The following is a 24,068-nucleotide window of genomic DNA, read 5'->3' on the forward strand; positions in this document are numbered from 1 at the left end:
TTTGGCTGTTTAGCATCCTTTGGTTTGATAGTTTCAGGCACATCTATGGTTCTGCTCCTCAATTTGTACTATTTGTGAACCTCATAAACTGCTGCATCATAGCCTTCCCTAAAATCAAATGACTCTCCTGATTTGGTTTGAAATTGATTGAGATTATGGGCTTCTTGATCTTCTTGTGTTAAAAAGACTTGGTGTTCACTGTCCAAACCCATCAAGTTGATGTGAGGGTCCTCGATTGGTTCACTAGATGTTGAGGCTTCGGCATAGTTTTCTTGAAAGGGAGGTCTAATGTTTTGGTCGGGACCAGCCCTTCCAACATTTGGATTTTGATTCTTTCTAAAGTTCGGGTTTCTTGCAGTACTTGGTTGACCTTCCCATGATGACTTTCTTTCGATGGTTTCCACCCTATCCCCAAGTCTGTCCATACCTTTAATTATTGCATCAAGTTTTTGCTCAAAAGCTGAAGGTTCATCTTTAAAAGTTGTCCTTCTTTCAGTTCTTGCCCGATTTCGCTTAGAAATGAGGTTGGCCTCTACACTAACAGCTATATTTTGCATGTCTGCTAAGGTTGGAGGGGCTCTTTCCCTCAATTGGTATGCCATGTCAGAATCAAATCCATCAGGGAATTTGATTAAAGCCAAATCAGGTGGAGGTCTAAGGTTTTGAGGAATGGCATTGTAAACATTGTTGAATCTTGCACAATAGTCTAGGACAGTTTCTTGTGGGCCTCTTTTTATAGTGTCATACTCGGACAGAATATGCAATGGATCTTTTCTCTTTTCCCATCTATTAAGAAATGTTTGGTAAAGAGCATCCAGATTGGCTATGGAATTTGCAGCAAGTGCTCTAAACCAAGTTCTTACCTCTCCTGTTAAACTTTGGACAAAAATTTTCATTCTTACATCATCATCGTCAATTTCATAATTCTCAAAGTAGTCTTGCATTTTCTTTGTATGTTGTAGGGCAGTATATGTACCTGTACCATCAAAATAAGTGATATTACTTTGATAATCCTGAGGCATAGCCCCTGGATTTGTAGGTAACTGTAAAGGAGCATACCTATTTGCCATATTGACAGGGACAAATGGGACAACCGGAAGAAATGGGACAGCTAGAACAACAGTAACGGTGGTAGAAATATGGGTAGTAGATGGTGGTGTAGAGAAGGTGCTTTGAGAGGTGGATGAGGAAGAAGGAGAAGAAGGAGCAATCTGAGGACGGATTGATGGTTTAGCAGGGGTTGAAATATAACTTTGTTGAACTACTTCAGGGCTAGAACCAGCGAGATCTTCTTATTCCTCTTTTTTCCTAAGGATCTTTGGGATTAAGTTGGAATTGTCAAAAACAGCTGGAGGATCAGGGTCAGGATTTGACCTTGTATAATGAGTTTTGTCCTTTGGAGCCAGCTTCCAAACCTATTTTTGGTATTTTCTGGGAATGTTTTATAATCACAGTTTTTCACAATTTTTTTACAAGAATTCCTTAGAGATAGGGAGGCTTTGGATTTTCTTTGAATATGTTCGAAATGAAGAAAAGTAATTGAATCATTGGAACAGCTGTCTAAATCCTAAAACTAGAAAATGGACAGAAATCACAAATAGACATTCGAGTCCCCAGCGGAGTCGCCAATAATGTTATCACTCAGGTTGTTCCCTTTGACTCCTAAGGGAATACGGCCGAGGTAACCACTAACCAATCTTTTAGATGCAGGTCCTAGCATACATGCAGCCAGAGAGGGCTCTCTCTTTTAAAATTTAGCTTTTTTTTAGTGAGATTTTAGGCTAGTTATGATGTACATGGTTTTGTTTTAAGTTTGGTTGGATGATGATTTCAGGCAGAACTGGGATGCAGTTTTCATAATAGCTTAGACCATTGGGCAATGGAGTCAATGATTGAGTACTGCTATGAGTGTTTCTTGTGGAAAAGGTAATGCTACAGAGCCAGGCAGGCATCTATGGAACAATTCTTCAAATCTGGGAATCGATGGCATGAAATCAGGGAATGAAAGGCAGTCAAGAATCTTTCACTATGTTGATAGAGGGAAAGTGTGAGAATATTATCTAGGAGCAATTAAGAATTCCTAAACAGCATTCATAATGAAAGAATCAGTGCAAACATGAGCAATTAAGAATTCATATTTATGACCAATTCTGAAGAAAACACAGTTAGAAATAGAGATTGAGCAGAGGGTGCATTCAAACAAGTCCTAAGCTATTCTTCTTCTCTTTTGCTAAGATCATGAAACATATATGTGAATTTTGTAAATACAAAAAGACAAAACATGGTTTGAGAAAACTTATTGCTCCATTAAACGACACAGGAATTTTTTAGCAGAACGCAGTTCGTTTCTTTCACATCCAACTAGTGCAGAAATCATAAACTCCATCAACTCTTTGTATTAGAAAAACTGAAATTTACAGCGCAGCTCTTAAAGCGAGAATCATTAACCAACCCCGAATACATTCTATTGGGGGGCTATATATAGAAAAATAAGATAGAAAATATCTAGATTATGAGTTTTCATGTAATAAATTACATCACCAACTCTTCCAGGGAGGTAAATGAAGAAAGTAAATGCTGCGATAAATATTAGTGGATTAGCTGTCCGTTCTATCAAAGAATTTTGACTTTTGGGACCAACTGAGTCGACTCGGGCGGTGCTTTCAAATTTGCGTTTTTCAGGCTTGCTATCCCAGCACTTTGATGAGTCATTGGTTTGACTTGCTCCACATGTTGTCCAACTGCTCTATCTGGTGCCAGCGTACTCCATTCTGCTGACCTGTAAATGACCATAATCTAACCAAAATTTGAAGCTGAACAAAGAGGAAAAAGACCGAGATTACTTGGGCAAAATTTCCAGCATTGCCTGCCACCTATCTTCTCTAGGCAGCTGATTTCTCTGTATCTTTATTAATGTCTCATCTGCCTCGGTGTATTTGTAAAAAGTGGGCGTGACTTCAAAAATATGGTTGATTTCATGCTCAATGTAAAACAGGTTTTCCAGCTTGTCATAAAGAGATTGTCAAGATGGAGGGCCTGCTTCTTCTGAGGAACTTGAAGATGCTATAATCTGATTTGTAATAAAATTGTTCATCCTGGTGGCATACTGCTCCCAGGTCAGTAGTCTCCCGATACTGGTTAACAAGTTGGGTAATCCTCTATTTTGTAATGTTGCGAGCTTTTGCTTGAATTCATCTACTTCTGCTTGCATTTCCTGACACTTTCTTTCTAGACTTTGGACAAAATTTCTTAGAGTCAGCACCTTTTTTACTGTTAGAACAGTATCTGTCCTGTTGCTAATTTCTAATGCTGCCAACTCTTCTTTGGTGTGAGTGTTAAGGAAATGAATCATTTTACTAGCCTGCTCAGGCATATTCCCTAATGCTGCTCTAGCCCTTTGATTCTCTAATTGAGCCCGGCCTATCAATTCTATCTGCTCATGCATGGTTTGGATTGATTTCCATTGTCTAGTGATTGATTGGCCAATTTTAGCCCATAAAATCTTTTTTATCTCAGCTAGAGTCCTTTCTAAATTCAGCTCCTTCTCCAAGGCCTTTATTTTGTCGTTCAGGGTCTTAATTTCCCTTGTTTTTTCAGCTACTGTCACCTTGGACTTATCATAGCTCACTTCTACTTTGGCCAACTTTTCTTTGGCCTCTTTTATTTCTGTTGCCTGAAATTCTAGCTCCTTGACAACTTTCATCATTTCATCCATGCTCATGCTAGATTCAGGTGCTGTTGTTGTTGCTGTCACTGTAGCATCTGTGGTGGATGAAGCTGTTGTAGATGCTGGGATGATAGGAGGGACCACTGCTACTTGTGTAATAGTGACAGGGACATCAGTTGGAACCGTTTGAGGTGGCTGGGAGGTCGACTCTCCCTGCTTTCCTTGCACTGCTCTTTCCAATTCTTTCTCCATCTGAATTATTCTTTCGTTCATTCTCATCAGTAGATCCATTGTGTCCTCAGCATCTTTTTCTTGCGCCAGCTCTGCAATTTGCGGTTGCATAGTAGGAGTTAACCCCAATTGTTTTTTAAGGGTAGCAATATCATCTTATTTTTTCTTCATAAGGGCCCTGACACCCTTAGGGTCCTTGGGATCATGTCCTAGATCCACAATAATGTCCTCCAATGTTTTAATTCTATTGTCTTTGGCTGAGGAGGACAGTCTTTCCAAATCTAGCTGAGTATTTATATTCTTCAAAGACTCCTTCAATTCATGGGCCAGCATGGCCTTATCTGCTAGGGTGGCATAGACCATCTCACCCGCTTGCTTGTGCACCTCTATTTGATCCATGGGGTGAATGTCCTTAGCAAGGACCTCTAAATTTGTTTTGACATAATCTGCAGCTGACTGTAGTTGCTGTATCTTGGGCTTGAAGTGGCTGAGAATCATTTTTTCCTCTTTGAAGTCATATGCTACCATCAACCTCTGCTATTTGGCAGGTGTTGCTTTAAGAAACGGATCATATAACTATACTCTTAGTAGCTCATTTTGAGCCTTGATTTCCATGAAAGCAGTTTTGATACTAGGTGGCCGCTTGCTTTGTTGTGTTGAGGAGGATACCTCCATGCCATGTTGCCTGTCTTGCTCTTGGTGGAAAGAGCTAGTAGGTGTGTATTGGCTTGCTTCCCTTTCTCTTCTTGGACTTTCTGGGATGTCCTCATTAATTTCCTCCTCAACTGGAGAATCAACTCTTTGCCTCTTGGCTTCAGGTTGCTGTGTAGACCCACTAGCAGGTGTGGAGTCCTCTCGGTCTCGCTTCTTATCTCTTTCTTCATTAGCAGGAGTTTGCAATATTGGCACTCGTAGTGACTCTATTTTTTGTGGAGGAGCTTGTTCTTGAGTTTGCTCCTTTGAGGTGGCAGTCTGTTCTGCAACCATTTCTTGCTCTGCATCCATTGGTTCTTTTCCTTTTGATGTACCTCTTACTGGAATAGACCATTGTTGGGCAGCTTGTGAAGCTGTAGCTGTAGATGGACCTTCTCCAACTTGCTGTGGTAGTTTGAAAATTACCTGGTTAAAAGAATCCAAGTCAAGAGTTTTTTCTAGATCTTTGACATTTTGCTCCATAATTTCTTCTTGAGTAAACTCCTCAGCTAGTGTCCCTGCCAGCCACTCATCTTGGTTGGCATATTGTTCAATTTGTGGGGCTCTACAATGCACATATGTTGTCAGCCTATATTTAACTCTGCTGGCGCTGATAAAGCCATCCGGGTCATAAGGAACCCACCAGAAACTCCTTTTCAATTTGAGCTTCTTTCCCAATATTTGGTCAGCATCTTGCCAACCGTCTTTCTTGTTCATAATAAAGGGGCCTAGATGGTCTCTAAATTTCAGGCGGGCTTTCTTCTTGGCACTATGAAAATGAGTGAGATCTGAATTGATGAGTTGCCTATAATATTCTAAGGCAAAAAGCCTCATTGGTACATATCTTGGGAGCCTGTAAGGACAGAGCTCACAGCCATAGATTCTAATGACAGTGTGATTTTGGTAGAGATACCAATCACCTATTTTGTAACTGTTGGACAGTTGCAAGATCTTCTGCATGTCATATGATAATCTAGGAGGAGGGGTTCTCATTAAGAGACAAGAGACTGGGTATACAAATTGGTCAATGAACTCACAGTAGGAGAATGGAGAGTTTTGAACCTCATGAAAAATTGATGACCAAAAGATGACAGACCTTCTTTCACCCTTAGAATCCAACTTCTTGATGGGGCATTGGAAGCTTTCAGATTGGTAATACATGAACAAATGATAGATATATGATGAATATTTAAAGATTCCCTCCCTATCCAGCTTCACTAGTTGGTCATGCATTTTATTGGCTATGAACTTGGCATAGTTATACTTGACAGCAGGGGGCTGTCCTGGGCTGTATGCAGACAGCAGAACCAACATTGTTTCATCAATGTACTCACTTGTTTTAAAACCCAGTACATAAGAGATCATATCTACAAGCAGCTTACCCACCTCATTGAAGTTGACATATAGGAATGGAGGTGGTTCAGTAGGTTGGTGGTCTACCCTCATGAATGTCTTGGCAATTCTTGCAATCTCAGAGCTGGAGAGCTTGGAGCCTTCATCCAGCAAGTAGTTCATAGAGAAAGGAAACAATAGCTGAGTCTGTTTGAATTTTAACATCTGGTTGATAGAGTCAGGAGTAATATGAAAAAGTATGCTCCCGGATGGAGACTTGACAGCTCTCTGGGTTGGCTCATAGTTCTTAGCACACAGACAGATAATCTCAGGAAATATATTAATAGAGGGGAGGAAGTAAAAAGGTAAATTAGACTCCCATATGCCATACATGTCACAGTTGCTCAAAAAATTGTTTCTCAACTGGCAGAAGGTTTGCAAGTGATTCCTGTCCCCAACCAAATCTTGAATGAGGTAATCTCTATCAGCAAGGGGCATGGCTTCAAGCTCTTTGTTTGGTGGATTGATAGGAGTGATGTTTAGAGCTGTTGGAGTGGCCATCTTGAAGCTTTTTTGTACTTGTGCTTGGAATAAAGATTAAGGCAACAACTGGTTGAACAAACTTGCTTGTGAGGATTAGCAAAGGAACTGGGAACTGAGCTTATATTTGAAGAGAAGTGTAGAGTAGCAACAGAGTGAGACCAAATGCTTTCTGAGGATTTTACAAAGGGGTTTCACAATGAGTTCAAATGAGGCAATAACCTTCAATGTTTGTGGCTATCATCAAGAGGTCAATTTGCAGAGTTTTTGAAAGGCTTCTCCTCTTTAATGGATTCTCTGCACTGAAAGGCTATGAGGGAAATTTGTAGAAGAAATGGGGATTATTTTAGCCCAATTTACTGAGGTTTTGTAGTGGGATGTGGCAGAAGAGTACAATGTCGAGCTGTTGTGGAGTTCTTGCCGGCAACGAGCTTTAAAACGATTTTTCAATGGCGAATTTGCAGGTGGGCACGGGTTTCCATAGTTTCTTTTAAGCTGGGGGTTAATCAGTGAATTTGAGGCAACATTTAGGGGCGGCAGAGTCTGTAATTTTAGAATTTTGTAGGTCACGAAGCAAATGAAAAGGAGAAAAATGGGAAGAACAGGGGTAAACAGATGAAATTCGGTAAATACCTGGTTTTTAGTCGCTGAGGGTGGTCGAGATGGTGCAATGGCGAACGATGGAGATGAATTCGAAGGTGGCAGTAGCTCAATTGGTCAAATTTTGAACTTTTGAGGCAAAAGGATGAAAAGATGGCACAAGCAGCTCTCCAACTCAACTAGTGAAAATGACAAAAACAGTCGAAAACACGTGTTTTTTATAAAAATTTGGCATATTTCCGCTTTTGGTGCTTTTCTGCGATGACATCAGCATGACGTCATCGGTGGGTCCCGGGTATGGCAGGGTGACATGGCAGCTGATGAGGATGGCGACGTGGCATAGGACATGGTGGCAGGGTGAGGACGCAGGTGGATGAAATGGGAATGAAGTGGAGTAGCGGCGGGGACGTGGGAGTGACGTCACGAGGACGTGGCACTGACGTGAGAGGCGGGGGAGGGGTTTCCGGTTTGGTCCCGCACAGCTTTTTAGCATAGGTGGTATTGGGGGAGGGGCCTCTGAACATGCCGGGAGGTCGCCACGTGGCGAGGGTACGGCAGGGAAACCGCCCATCCCCTGGACGTTATCCTCCAGCAGATCGGGGGCTGAAAATGACCGCCCACCGTTGATCCATTGCTTGTCAGATCGGACGGATGACGGTAAAGGTGACGTGATAGGGGGTTAGGGATGGGACCCGCCCAACATATTTAACTAATAACACACCGAAGGGGGGTCCAAAACCTTGGAAATGTGGGTTTTATGGGTTATGCGGTGTTATGCAGGTATGAATTAATTTAATGTTTAACCAAAACTATTAAACATTAAACCTTGGGAAAATGATTGCGGAGGGGCAGGACTATAAGGTTTTGGTGAGTAGAGGAGTAGGTATAGGATGTTAACCTAACCATAGGTTAGATTAATCCCAGGATTAGGACGCGAAAGGGTTCATAATAGTCCCAAATGGACTATTATTTCCCAAAACTATGTTACAAAGCTATAGTGCTTTAGGGTGGGATATTTAATATATTTTTTGGGGTTTTTACATAGTTTTTGTAGAAAATAGGGATGAGAACATAAGTTAGGGAGCTATATAGTAAAATTAGAGGTTAATATGATTTTGTGGAGTGAGAGTGCAGGGAAAAAGGCTAAGTCTAAGAAATGAAACTTAGACATAGAAAGTGAATGGAATGTGTAAGAAAAGGTTTTTACACAAGAAATGTGGCTTCTTTTCATGGAAGAAAGCCAAAACCTGACTTGATATTTCTCAAAAATGAAGTGAATGCAGGACTGGTTGGGCAGATGCCAAAGTCCTCAAGGAAGTGTTAGTAAGAAACTTTGAGGGGGGGGAAGGGAGTTAGACATGCTTCCATAGTTCTGCCATTAAACCATTGCTTTGACATTTCTGTCATTGATGAGATGAGCCCTAATTGATAATATATTAGGTGATCCAAACCTTGCTTCTGCAACCTCAAACTACCTACCCAGCCTAATACACCTAACATTTTTTCTTCCTTTTGAATGGGTGCACTTAGACTTGCAAACCCTGATTATCCCCTTTTCTTTTGACTGCCCTCCTATCTAAATATACCCTTATCTCTTCCAAGGGCCCAGATTAAGTAGTTGGGCTCCTTAACTTCTCTACCTAGCTACTCATCTGCCAAGCTTAAGCTGTTTGGACGTACATTGTTTCTCTATTCTACAACAGCAATTTAAACATGGCATGGTCTAGATTGAACTATTGGGCCATCCATCAAGCTAGTAGTGGCATTTTCGCTAGCCACTTTCCTGGTCATTCTTTGGGGTTCATTTTTATTTTTGTTTATGACCAATTTACTCTTTTTTCCCTTTGATAATTCTTTTAGGGCATACCCTCTTCACATTTTTTAATTCTGTCTATCTGCGTAGAAAATATGGAATCTTTACAGCACCAAAGATGAACATATTTGGCACTTCCACTATCAATCATGAAAAATGAAACCTATTGGTATAGGAACCTAACACTTTATTTGGGTTGTTGGCCAAAGACTTTGAGTTTGTACGGTCAAAAAGCTGCAAAGAGGCCCCAAACACCCTGAAGGACAAGCTAACCACTGCACCAATTCTCTGAGACCCAATTGAACCCTTCATTTTCATATTCATGTTGATGCCTCACACAAAAGCTAGAGGAGTAGCCCTAGGCTAGATAGATGAAAAATTTCCTTATGCCATTTACTTTATCAGTAAGAATCTGTCAAAGGCCGAACTGAACTACACAGTGACTGAAAAGGAGATCCTCGTTATTGTGCATTCATTGAACAAATTTAGGCATTATATTACAAGCTATCAAACATTTGTACATACTGACCATACTGCAATCAAATATTTAATGAATAAACCTGATGTGAATGCCCATATAATTAGATGGTTACTTTTACTACAACAATTTGATCTAATTATTGTTGATAAGCCTAGAAAGGAAAATGTTGTTGCAGATTTCTTGTCCAGATTAACTTTTCCTGTAGATTAGGAGGTAATGGTTTATGTTCAGTTACCCGATGAGCACTTATTCGCCATTTCAGTTCTCTCTCCATGGTTTGCTAACATAGAAAACTATTTGGTATCTACACAATTCCCACCAAATTTATCCTCCAAAGAGAAAAGCAAGATTGTGAGGAAGAGTGTTGGAAATAATACTGAGAGGGGGGGGTGAATCAGTATTATCAGATCAATCAAACTTTTCAATGCTCAGAAACATATACGCTACTTCAGTTAGGTGAACCAGCGTGTACACGCTACTGTGATTAAGTAAAACAGCGTATAAGAAGAAAACTCATAATTTAGTTAGCTTATTCTTCAGTTAAGTTCATCAGGACATTATTCACCACATTAACAGTAAGCGGGTGCAGTATAACAGAACAGATCAAAAACCACACACATGAACACCAAGATATAAGGTGGAAACCCAATGTGGGTGAAAACCACCTGCTGCAAGTTGTCTCTATCTTTCCTTAATAAGAAACTTCAGTTTACAATATTTTGTACTGGTGCAGCCTTGTACCAGTACGCAGGCTACAACCTGCAGAAGGCTACAACCTTCTCTCGTTCTCCAAACTTCCTTGGAAGGGAGCTCCAACCCCTTTTGCTCTTGTACTAACCAAGATACTAGTACGTAGGTGCTGGCCTACAATCTTCTTTCTTTCAGGTACCACCTCTCATACATTTTCAGACTGGATATTCCTGAAGCACATCATTCAATCTGTAGAACCCAATTCATTCAACTTTCATAACAGATCCATGAAGCATAAAACAACCAATACTAGAATTATCAAATTTTGAATCACTGAACCACTGAACCCTGTCAATCACCAGATACCAGAACCCAGAGCAGTCTACAGAACTCTGTAATAACAGTCAGATCCAACTGCAAACCCAAAAATCAAGCTTTAAGAGATATACGCTACTTCAATGAGCGAAACCCGCGTGTACACGCGTTTTTACTTAAGCCAACCTGCGTACAGATCTAAAAATAGATTCTCTCAACTTGCAGCTGTACCAGACATCAGTTAGATCCAGAACATAATATTGCGACAGTATGCAGATCTAGAAATACGCATAATCAACCATATCATAATAGAGTATTTCAAACCATTAGATCCCGATTTGTCCTTAGATCTAGTCTTCCATCCGCCGATGTGATTTCTCCTTAGCTCATATCAAGCAACCCGAACCCTGCATATCAGATCTCTTTCTCTCTTAGATATTCAAGCCTTGTCGAAAGATGATATTGCCTAATGATCTTCTTCTCCTTATATAGCCTTAGGCCCTGCTCAATACCAAGAGCCAAAACCATAGTAACACAATACCATCAACTTTAAAACTAGGGATTGACACGCCCGTCGAGACATAATGGTCCGAAATCATAGGCACAACTTCCAAGGACTAACCACCATGGACCAAAGGAACCTTTCCACATACACGCGCTTTCTCTGTATCGAACTAGCGTGTACACGCGACTTGGGCTTAACGAAACTGCGTGTATGACCTTCCTTGACATGCTGTACTGAGATCTGTCTTCTGATTAAGTTGCCATCACCTGTACCAACCTCTGAGCACCTGTACCAACCTCTGAGTGAGTTGCCATCAAGGACAACACTTGAATCATAATGCCAACAATCTCCCCCTTTGGACTTGATGGCAACCACCACACCAAGTCAACCACCACACCAAGTCATTCTCCCCCTTTGACATCAAGGGCAAAGGGCTGTGCTCCCCCTGAGGACATGCTGATACCTCTGCTTGCTGTGCTGACTCATGCTCCCCCTGACAGTAGGCCAGATCTACAAAAGATGTTCTTCAACAGGAACCAAGACTTATACACCATAAGAGACCTTCCTATCACCGAAAGACTCAATACATACATCCATACTCCCTACCAAGAGGGGATATATCAGAAACAACCAATTATATTACAGCATTCATCCCAGGCATAGAGGGGAAACCAACATAGGCCGTTACATGACCTTGACACCATAAAAGAGATATGACAAGAGAGATACATGACATAGAGACAACAGATCTAGACCAAGACTTAGGAAAGGCACCAGCAGCATCTGATAAACATCTTGTTAGATCAGCAACCAGGATTTCTTTCTGAGCTCCTTCTCCTGAAACCAACAACCAAAACATCTGAATGCCAACAATGCTTTATGAGACTTTTAAGCTGCTCCCCCTGAACCTGTGCCTGTTGCACCCCCTGAAACTGTGCCTGAAGAATTCTGACATTCCCATTGCTGTTCAGAACTCTAGAGTTTTCCCTTGCTGTTCAGAACTTCATATACGCGATTTCTCCTGAATAAAACGGCGTATGTACGCGGATATAATTTCTGCAACAAGCGTACACCTTACACGCGATTTTCCCACCATAAATCCGCGTGTATACGCGTATATACCTTTCGTAACTTGCGTATACCAACTTTTCTGTAGAACAGACAAGCTTCAACAGCAGGATGAAGCATCAACTACTCCCAGCTTTTGTCTGAGATATTCAAAAGTTTCCCTGGGCAGTGGTTTTGTGAGAATATCAGCAACTTGTTCCTTAGAAGGAACATACTCCAACTTGACCTTCTGTTCAAGCACTTGTTCCCGGAGAAAATGGTACTTGATTGGTATGTGCTTGGTCTTTGAGTGCATGACTGGATTCTTTGAAATGCTGATTGCACTAGTATTATCACATAAGATAGACACTGGTGGAGTGCAAGTGATTTGAAAGTCCTGCAAGGTCTGCATCATCCAAAGAAGTTGTGTGCAACAAGATGCCGCAGCCACATATTCTGCTTCAGCTGTAGATAAGGCAATCGAACTCTGTTTCTTGCTGAACCAAGATACTAATCTGGAACCCATGAAGAAAGCACCACCACTTGTGCTTTTCCTATCATCCACACTTCCAGCCCAATCTGCATCTGTGTAAGCATGAAGAGTGAGATCTGTATTTCTAGGATACCATAAGCCATAGTTTTGGGTCCCTTGAAGATATTTGAAGATTCTTTTGACTGCCTGAAGATGAGTTTCCTTTGGGTTGGCTTGAAATCTTCCAACCATTCCTACTGCATGTGTAATATCTGGTCGAGTACCTGTCAAATAAAGCAAACTCCCAATCATGGATCTATAAGTGGGTTGGTGAACTGCTGCTGATTCATCATTAGCACTGAGGCTGCATCCTGTAACCATGGGTGTACAAACTGGCTTTGACTCTTCCATGCCATACTTCTTCAAGATCTGCTTGAGGTATTTGGTTTGAGACAAGAAGATACCTCCTTCATTTTGTTGGATTTGCAATCCAAGAAAATATGTCAATTCTCCAAGAAGTGACATTTCGAATTCTTTCTGCATAACCAAGGCAAAGTTTTGACTCATAGTCTCTTCATTGCTGCCAAAAATAATATCATCTACATAAACAACAAGAATTAACAATTTGTTATTTTCAACTTTTATATAGAGATTGCTATCTGCTGATCCTTTTGAAAAGCCTTGTTGGTGAAGATATTTGTCCAACCGATAGTACCAAGCCCTTGGAGCTTGTTTGAGTCCATAGAGTGCCTTTTTCAATCTGCATACAAGGTTTGGATCATTCCCAAGAATGAAACCATCTGGCTGCTCAATATATACTTCTCTTCTAAGTCTCCATTCAGGAAGGCTGATTTCACGTCCATTTGAAATACCTTGAAGTTTTGAAAGCTTGAGAGAGCAAGGAACATTCGGATGGCCTCAAGTCTTGCCACAGGAGCAAAGGTCTCTTCAAAATCTATTCCTTCTTGCTGTGCATACCCTTTACAAACAAGTCTGGCCTTGTTTCTAATTACTTCTCCATTTTCATTTAATTTATTCTTGAAGACCCATTTTGTTCCTATTACATTCTTATCTTTTGGTCTAGGAACTAATTCCCAAGTGTTGTTCTTTTCGATTTGCTCAAGTTCTTCATCCATTGCTTTGACCCAACCTTCATCTTTGCATGCCTCTTTCACATTTTGTGGTTCAGTGGAGGAGAGTAATGCCAAGTAGCTTGAAGCTTCTGCAAGTGTCCTTCTTGTTTGTACTCCTGCTTCTTTCTGCCCCACAATCTGAGTTTCTGGATGATTCTTTTGAACATATCTGGATGGAGTCTTCTCTTCCGTTCTTGTCTGCTCCTCTGGTTCTTCTTGAGATTCTTCTTCTTCTTGAGGTTCTTCTTCTTCATTATTTCGCCTTTGAGAGTAACCTTCATCTTCTTCAATGTCTTCATGATGAACTTGCCTAGGAATATATCCCTTCTCATCAACCACTATATCAATACTGTCAACAATTCTGCCAAGTCTTTTATTGTAGCACTTGTATGCTTTGCTATGTGGAGAATAACCAAGAAGAATGCCCTCATCTGCTCTAGGTTCAAGTTTGCCAAGTTGCTCATCAGTATTCTTGATATAACATTTGCTCCCAAAGATTTTGAAGTGCTTCACGGAAGGAGTTTTACCACTCCAAAGCTCATGAGGTGTTTGAGTGCTGTTTACTCGGACATTTGTTTTGTTAAGAATAATAATAGCAGCATGTGCAGCTTCACCCCAGAAGGTTGCAGGAGTACCTGATTCATCGAGCATAGCACGAGCCATTTGTTGGATAGTTCTGTTCATTCTTTCCACAACCCCATTTTGCTGAGGAGTTCTAGCTGTAGAGAATTCTCTTCTTATCCCATGTTCATCGCAGAAATCGAAAAATTCATTTGATGTGAACTCCCCACCTCTGTCAGATCTGAGGCACTTAATTTTGTGTCCTGATTCATTTTCAGCCAATGCTTTGAAGGATTTGAATTTTTCGAATGCTTCATCTTTGTGCTTCATAAGCCCTAACCAAACAAACCTTGAGAAATCATCAATGAATAATATCAGATATTCTTCTCCTCGAGGTGTCCTTTTCCTAAATGGACCACATACATCTGTATGGACTAGCTCAAGAGGCAAGCTAGCTGATCCTTCCTTCTCTGGAAAGTTAGTTCTGGTTTGCTTTCCAAACTGACAAGATTTGCATATGGTGTTGTCTGGAATTTTGATATCTGGAAGATCGCGAACTGCCTGATATTTGCATGCTTTCCTCATTTGTGAGAAACTTAGATGTCCCAACCTTCGATGCCATAACCAGTGCTCTTCATCCTTGCTAAGATAGCATTGTTGTTGTCCTTCTTCAAATATGTACAGATTATTTGGAGTTCTTTTGCCCTTGAGAACTGTTTTTCCTGTATCAAGATCACGAGCAAGACATCCATTCGATCTAAAAATAACCTCGGTTTTTTGATCACACATCTGGCTGACACTTAGAAGATTATGCTTCAATCCATCAACATATAAAACATTTCCAGCCTTGACCTTTTCTTTCAAAGGAGCAATACCTTTTCCTTTTATAGTTGCAGGAGTATCATTTCCAAAAGAAACTTTCTTTCCCTTTTCTAAAGTAGAATAAGATTCAAGTTTTTCTTTATCACTTGTCATATGTTTCGAACATCCACTGTCAATGTACCATAGATTTTCCTGTCCTTCTGCATAAAATGCTATCCCACATCTTTCTATTTGAGGTTCCTTTATTCTCCATGTTTTGGTGCTCGTGGCTTGTTCCTTTTTCTCCTGAAACCTGCTCCTGCATTCAGAGTCTTTATGACCAAAATTATTGCAAATAGAACATTCAACTTCATTTTCAAGAACCGAAAAGTTGTTATAGGTCCTTTTTGTGATCCCTGTCATACTTCTTTGTTTTTGAGCTTCCCTAGTCATGATTGTTTTATATGCAACACATTGAGCTGCTCTGTGACCAAAGTTGTGGCAAGAAAAGCATTGTCCATTGAAGAAGCTTCTGCGGTTATTGAATCTACCAGCCAACTGATTGTAATTTCTATTTTCATCTATTCTTGAGCCAAACTGAGAAGATTTTACCTGTGGTTGGTTGTAGCTTTTGTTCATCCTTAAGGAGGATTGTCCCTGATAGTTTCTGTTTGTAATTCGTCCCTGCTTTACCTGATTATCTTCATTGTTCTTCCGCTCATTTCTTCTTGCTGCATCAAGATAACTTTTTGAGGTGGATGCTTGAGAGGTTTCTCCATTATAGCCCAAACCTGTCTTGTTTAGAGGAGACCGCTGCACACTGATAATCTCATCCAAAGTTTCAGATCCTTTGACAAATTTAAGATTAATAGCTTTTGTTTTCTCAATTTCTTTTCTGAGACCAACAATTTCACCTTCTAGTTTTTCAAGATGTTTTTCCTTTTCATCAATTTGAAATTGCAAAGTATCAATGATCACATTCTTTTCTTCTATGCCTCTCTTGAGTCTAGTGATTTCATTATAGAGATTATCCACATCTACAGCATCCTCATAATCATCATCTTCAAATGCCATTAACAGCTTATATTTATTACCTTGTTCATCTTCATCACTGTTTGATAAGCCATCACTATCTTCATGGGTGTAGTAGCTTTTCTTATTTGCACTTTGTTTTTTGTTCCATCTAGCAGGTTCTTTTCCTTTATCCTTATAAGGACATTTTGCAGCATAATGACCTACTCTCCCACAAGCAAAGCATTTGAAAGGTAGCTTACCTCTGAACCTTCCAGAACCCCTTTGAAGATTTCTGACAAAATTTGATTCTTCTTCCTCTTCTTCTGGAACATGGCTTGCTTCATAGTAATCTTCTTTTCCTGATGCCTTAAAAGCAGCTTCCCTTCTGTCAGATGGACCTCCCTTTCTCATTTCATAAGCGGTTAGAATTCCATGTAGCTGAGACATAGTGAGAACACAGAGATTTTATTTTTCTTCTATTGCAGATACTTTAGATTCAAACTTGGGGGATAATGATCTTAGAATCTTTTGAACTACTATAGTTTCTCTTATTTCTTCACCCAAATTTTTCATACAATTAACAATCTCATCTACCCGAAGAAAATAATTAGCCACACTTTCATCATTATACATCTTGAGAGTCTCATATTGAATCCTGAGAGTTTGAAGTTTAGCTTGCTTTACCTGTTCATCTCCTTCATAGCTAGTGATCATTTTGTCCCATATTTCTTTTGCTGATTTGAAGTGCATGACCTTCATGAATTCTGTTTGAGATATACTTCCTAATAGAGTACTGACTGCTTTTGCATTTGTTTCATACTTCTTTTTCTCAGCTGGATCTGTAGGAGTAGCTGAAGGAAAAGCATAGCCTGTTTCTACAATGTTCCAAACTTCTGTACCAAGAGATTGAAGATATGCAGTAACTCTTACCTTCCAATAATTGAAATTTGTCCCATCAAAAATCGGTGGCCTGATTGATGCTTCTTTCTCGTAGCTGCTCATGATGAATGATCTACCTTCAAGCGATCAAGCTTCTCTGAAGGACCCGCTCTGATACCAATTGTTGGAAATAATACTGAGAGGGGGGGGTGAATCAGTATTATCAGATCAATCAAACTTTTCAATGCTCAGAAACATATACGCTACTTCAGTTAGGTGAACCAGCGTCTACACGCTACTGTGATTAAGTAAAACAGCGTATAAGAAGAAAACTCATAATTTAGTCAGCTTATTCTTCAGTTAAGTTCATCAGGACATTATTCACCACATTAACAGTAAGCAGGTGCAGTATAACAGAACAGATCAAAAACCACACACATGAACACCAAGATATAAGGTGGAAACCCAATGTGGGTGAAAACCACCTGCTGCAAGTTGTCTCTATCTTTCCTTAATAAGAAACTTCAGTTTACAATATTTTGTACTGGTGCAGCCTTGTACCAGTACGCAGGCTACAACCTGCAGAAGGCTACAACCTTCTCTCGTTCTCCAAACTTCCTTGGAAGGGAGCTCCAACCCCTTTTGCTCTTGTACTAGCCAAGATACTAGTACGTAGGTGCTGGCCTACAATCTTCTTTCTTTCAGGTACCACCTTTCATACATTTTCAGACTGGATATTCCTGAAGCACATCATTCAATCTGTAGAACCCAATTCATTCAACTTTCATAACAGATCCATGAAGCATAAAACAACCAATACTAGAATTATCAAATTTTGAATCACTGAACCACTGAACCTTGTCAATCACCAGATACCAGAACCCAGAGCAGTCTACAGAACTCTGTAATAACAGTCAGATCCAACTGCAAACCCAAAAATCAAGCTTTAAGAGATATACGCTACTTCAATGAGCGAAACCTGCGTGTACACGCGTTTTTACTTAAACCAACCTGCGTACAGATCTAAAAATAGATTCTCTCAACTTGCAGCTGTACCAGACATCAGTTAGATCCAGAACATAATATTGCGACAGTATGCAGATCTAGAAATACGCATAATCAACCATATCATAATAGAGTATTTCAAACCATTAGATCCCGATTTGTCCTTAGATCTAGTCTTCCATCCGCCGATGTGATTTCTCCTTAGCTCATATCAAGCAACCCGAACCCTGCATATCAGATCTCTTTCTCTCTTAGATATTCAAGCCTTTTCGAAAGATGATATTGCCTAATGATCTTCTTCTCCTTATATAGCCTTAGGCCTTGCTCAATACCAAGAGCCAAAACCATAGTAACACAATACCATCAACTTTAAAACTAGGGATCGACACGCCCGTCGAGACATAATGGTCCGAAATCATAGGCACAACTTCCAAGGACTAACCACCATGGACCAAAGGAACCTTTCCACATACACGCGCTTTCTCTGAATCGAACTAGCGTGTACACGCGACTTGGGCTTAACGAAACTGCGTGTATGACCTTCCTTGACATGCTGTACTGAGATCTATCTTCTGATTAAGTTGCCATCACCTGTACCAACCTCTGAGCACCTGTACCAACCTCTGAGTGAGTTGCCATCAAGGACAACACTTGAATCATAATGCCAACAAAGAGCACCCCCTTCACTTGGATTCAGGGCAACCTCTTTAAGCTAGGCCTAGATCAAAATTCTGAGAAGGTTTGTCAGGGAGGAGGAATTCTTTGACATCCTTTTGACCTGTCATGATGGGCCTTGTGGAGGTCACTTTGCAGCAAATAAGACAACATTTAAAGTGTTACAAGTTGGGTATTATGGGCCCACTCTTCATCAAGATGTGAAAACATATACTATTTAGTGTGATCATTGCCAAAGGATGGGAAAGCCTACTCCAAGAGATGAAATGCCCCTGCAACCTCAAGTAACTTTTGAGCCATTTAACAAGTGGGGCATGGACTTCATTGGACCTATTGACCCTCCTTCCAAGAAAAGGCAGTATATCATTGTGTGCACCCACTATCTGACTATGTGGGCTAAAACCAACGTAATTAAGGCAGCAACAAAGGAGAAGGTGGTTGAGTTCTTAAGGGAGAATGTATTTTACAAATCTAGGTACCCTATAGAACTGGTCACTGATTAAGGCAACCAGTTTACCTCTAACATGATTGAATACTTGTTAAGCCAGCATAAGATCAAGCATAGCACCTCCACTCCCTATCACCCACAAGCTAATTGGAAAGTGGAGGTTACCAATAGAGTGCTGGAGGGCATCCTAACTAAAGTGGTTAGCAACAACATGAAAGATTGGGAAGATAGAGTATTTGAGGCCACCTGGGCCTATAATACCACCTGGAATACCACCACTGGATTCACAGCTTATGAGCTGGTCTATGGGAAAAAAGCCCTACTGTCCATTGAATTTGAGTATAATACATTGAGGATGGTAGCCAAACTAGATCTAGATCTTAGCAGTGCATAAAAACAGAGATTTCTCTAGTTGAATGGTTTAGATGAGTTCAGAATGCAGGCCCTCCTACACACAGAGGTAACTCAAATTCATAGGAAGATCTGGCATGATAAGAACATCAAAGTTAAGAAATTTCAAGAAGGTGATTGAGCCTTGTTATATGATTCTAGATATAAAGACTTTAAGGGAAAGTTAACGACAAGATGGTTAGGGCCTTATGTTATAATGAGATGTCATGATAATGGTTCAGTGCAGATCAGAACCATAGATGTAGAGCCCATTCCTTTACTTGTTAATGGGCACAAATTGAAAGTTTACAAAAGGCCATTGTCAAAGCAAGAGTTCACTGATGGTGTTAATAAAATAGTGATGGTGGTGGAGCAAGTATTAGCTCCTGCCTCATGAAGTCACTCAGAAAAGAAAAAAGAGAAATAAGGAGACTCAAGTGAAAACCTCCATGAGGTGCCTGCGTACCACTATTGGGCTAAAAACCTCTTGGGATGCCCCAATGGTGTCAAAATAGAAAAGAAAAAAGAGAAATAAAAAGATCTCTAGGTGAAAACCTCTCTTGAGGCACCCAGGGCAAGCAACTAGAATGAAAACCTCTTGGAGGCAGACTAGTTGTTTTCAAAAAAAAAAAAATAAAGAAAAGAAAAAATAAAAAAATCATGAAAAAGTGTTTGCAAGTCAGCAGGAGGATGATCAAAGAGCAAAGGAGAATCAAAAGGGACCTATTCCACTCATATTTTTCTTTCTCCATTCATTGTCCTTCATCATTCCACCATTCCTTTCATTTTTCGCTCATTTTCCTCAGTTTGCAAGGGTACTGTATTTTCTACAGAATTCCCTGAAACCTACAGGATCCCCTGAAAACCTATAGGATGATCCTATAGGAATTACAGTTGCTTCACAATCCTAAAGTGAGTAACCCTAGAGAAAGGAAATGACTTGCACATTTCAAAAAAAAATAAAAATCCATCACAATTTCATTACCATACCTCTCTCCACGTTGATCGCCCCTACCTTCATCATTAAAAAAAAATCAGTTTTCAAAAAATTCACAATCTTCAAGAAAAAACATAGAGAAAGGATGAAACAGAGAGTAGAGGGGAACAACACCTGAATGTATTTCTCATTATTCACACCCCTAGACCTCCTCTCTATCCATGTCATCATCCTGAAGTCCCAGCAGTGGAAATGATTAAAAATTCTGAGGGAGAAGAAGCTACAGGACATCCTGTAGGAAATCCTGTAGCATCCTATCCCACAGAATAAAAATCATGAGTTGTAGCGAGCTTCCAGCATGGAGATCCAAGGTTAGAAGAATCTCCAGAGCAGCAGCAGCACAATCATCTTCAACACCAGGTACCTGCACATCAAGGCCATCATCAAAAGGGAAAGATATATATAAAAAAAGGAGGGAGAAATAACATGCATCCAACACATAGCAAGCACCTCATGTCCTCAAGAAACTGCAACAAGGTATTATCACCACAGGTAAGTATCTCACTTCACTCTCTCATGTGCATAATGTAATCATAAGATGTAAATATTTTTGACGAGTTGGTTTATAAGCGAAAGGTAGCCAATTAACTTGGCCATCTTTGTTCGGTCAGCAAGGACAAAACAATTAGTCCCAACACACATGACAGCAGTCAAGTCAAAGAAAACGAGAATGTGGTCAGAAGCAGTTGAGACTATGGATTCTCTAAGTGGGAATTGATTATGAGGATAGGGGAATGATGATGTGGTAGTGGGGACCAATGGTCCAAAAATAGAAAAAATCATACCTTGGTTGCCAGCACACCACCCACTCAACACGACCGTAAGAGGGAATAAATATTGATCCCCATGCACTCATGCATTAATTTTCTTGAGGCTCACTCTAGCAAAGTCACTCTCATACCCAAGCAACCTTCAGAAGAGAAAAATTTCATCTTTCTCCTGTGTAGGACTTCCTATAGGATCACACAAGAATCCTACATGATATAGTCAGGTAGTCTATAGGATGGCAGAGAGCAATTTCAGAGAATGAAACACAAGGGTTGGCTACAATAAGCACCATGAGAAGGTAGGCTCTACATTTCCTTCCATTTTTTCAAGTGAAAAGGGCATAAAAATCTCCTAGTTTGATTGAATTCGATAGCTGTGTAAGGGAATAGTTCCACAAGTATTTCAATCCCATTTCCTCCTTCATTAAAATTTGTATCAGACATCTCTTCTCCTCAAAATTCCCCAGACAAAATTATAGGGGGTTTAATAGAAGGGAGCCCATCAACACTGTGAGGATTCACCAACACCCTCCCATGCTAGAAATCTTCACAAGGCATAATTGGATGGTGTATTTTGAGAAATTAAGGGGGTATGATGATGAAGTAGCTTGAGATGTTTCTCTCTCCCTCATTCCACTGATAAGAACCCATGCCACTATTATGGTGAGAGGCCTCTCCATAGAGCTCACTCCTGAACTCATAAGCAGAATTACCACACATCCCATAAGAGTGCTTTGGAGAAAGGAAGACAAGGGGGATAGTCAAACTGCCAAATAGAAATTCTTTTTAGAGGGAGAGGAGCCCATTGAAGACAAGAATGGAGTAAGGAGAACAAGCCTACCATACCCCTGGAATGAGGTAAGCTACCACATTATAAAATACATATCATGTGAAGGTAGGTATAGTGTGGTTTATGGATATCACTTTAGGCTTCTTGAAGAATTGAGGTTTGAAGCAGAAACACCTCCTCACCACAGGCTTAACATACCATACTTCCTTCTGTAATCATTGATAGATACAAACATAAAGGTGCATGAAGGAAACCTCCAACATTTAGCCCACCATGGGTTAATTAGAATCATCATAGAAGATTTCCTCCAAAACCTCAAAATTCCTATTAAGTGGGAAATTTTCCGAGACATGCAAACAGATGAGGATATCAAAGCCCTCACATGTAATATTAGCCCTACTGTCAGTGAAAATGATGTAGAAAAGACTGAAATAGATGGAGAAGAAGTGGAAAGGGATGGAGAGGGCATAGATAAGGCTGAAGGGGAAGAGAAAGATGAAGAAGGTGATGAATAAACAGAGGAAGATGTCAAGGAGGACACTAATAAACAAGATGAGGATCTATAGGGAGAAGAAGAGGGGAAAGAAAAATGTGAAAAGGGAAATGGAAAAGAAGAGGCAGAAGACAAGGAGGAGTCACCTAGGGTGTCTCCAAAACCCATTGGGAAAGAGGCAGCAACTGCCCTCACTGCCCTTAGCACTTGTTGGCATTATGAGACAAGTGTTGTCCTTGATGGCAAATCACATATATGAGAGATCATAGAGCAGCAGGTCAGTAGCAAAGAGTTGATGATCAGACTACAAAGAATGAAGAAAATAAGGTATACGTAGGTTCCTCATATCAAAGTAGCGTATACATGCGGGATCATCGATCAAAAGGCGCGTATGCGTATACATGCACTTTCATGCAAGGGAAGGCACGTACATTGGGTTTTGGTCCATGGTATTAAGTCCTTCGTATTTGGACCTATGGTTTTGGACCATGGTATCTCATTAGAAGTGTTGATCCCAGGTATTGGGTCCCTAGTATTAGTCCTCAATGGTTCTGGACCATGGTATTCAGTAAGGCCTAAGAATATAAAAGGAGAAGAAGATCATTAGGCAAGGGCATGGAAAAAAGTCTTGAATATCTGATGAAGTATGAGATCCAGTATCCAGGTTATGGGTTTATGATGCATTGCTAAGGAGGAATCTCACCAGTTGATGGAGAACAAGATCTAAGGATAGATTGGGATCAAATGGTTTGAAATGAACTATCTCTATATGGTTGATTATGCTTATTCTAGATCTGTATACTAAGGCATGTAATGTTCTGAACTAGGTATAACTTAAGTTTGAAATAGTTGCAAGTCATGGTTGAATATTTATAGATCTATACGTGGGTTAGCTTTGGTGAAAGCGCATATGTACGTGGGTTTGGTTCATCATAGTAGTGTATACATTATGATATATGACATCTGAAGTTGCAGATGGATCTGGTTATTATTGCAGAGCTCTGTTGTTTGTTCTGTGTTCTCGTGACTGTGTTGTTCATAGGGTTTTAGTGTTTCAGTGATTCAGAGATTGATGATGCTAGTATTGATTGTGTGTGTGCTTCAATGATATTTATGGGTCCAGTATGAAAATTGGATGAAACGTGGCCTTCAGATTATAGTGTTGTGCTTCAGGAGTATCCAGTCTGAAAATGTATGAAATGTGGTCCCTGGAGGATGAAAGGAGATTGTAGGCCGACACCTACGTACTAGTACATCAGCTAGTACAAGAGCAAAGGGGGCGGTAGCTCCCCTCCAGTAGTAGCTGGGGAACGAGCGAAGATTGGAGCATTTAGTAGGCAGGCACCTACGTACTAGTAAATGGATCGGCTAGTACAAGACCTAAGGGGGTTGTAGCTCCCATCCAGGAGAGTCTGGAAAACAAGAGAGGGTTGTAGCCCTCTGCAGGTAGAAGCCTACGTACTGGTATAAGACTAAACCATTACAGGAATATTGTAAAATGAAGTTTCTTATTAAAAGAAGATAGAGACAACTTGCAGCAGGTAGTTTTCACCCACATTGGGTTTCCACCTTATATCATGGTGTTCATGTGTGCTTCTTGTGTGTGATGATCTATTCTATTTTACTATACTTTCTTACTGTTCATGTGGTTAATGAAGTTCTGATGCACTAACTAAAGATCAACATTTAATGGATTAACTGAATCATAAGTATTCTGGATATATGATAG

The sequence above is a fragment of the Pinus tabuliformis genome, chromosome J (genome assembly GCF_031772625.1).
Source record: "Pinus tabuliformis cultivar Carrire ecotype Pingquan chromosome J, CPIR1, whole genome shotgun sequence".
In the NCBI taxonomy this organism is placed as follows: domain Eukaryota; kingdom Viridiplantae; phylum Streptophyta; class Pinopsida; order Pinales; family Pinaceae; genus Pinus; species Pinus tabuliformis.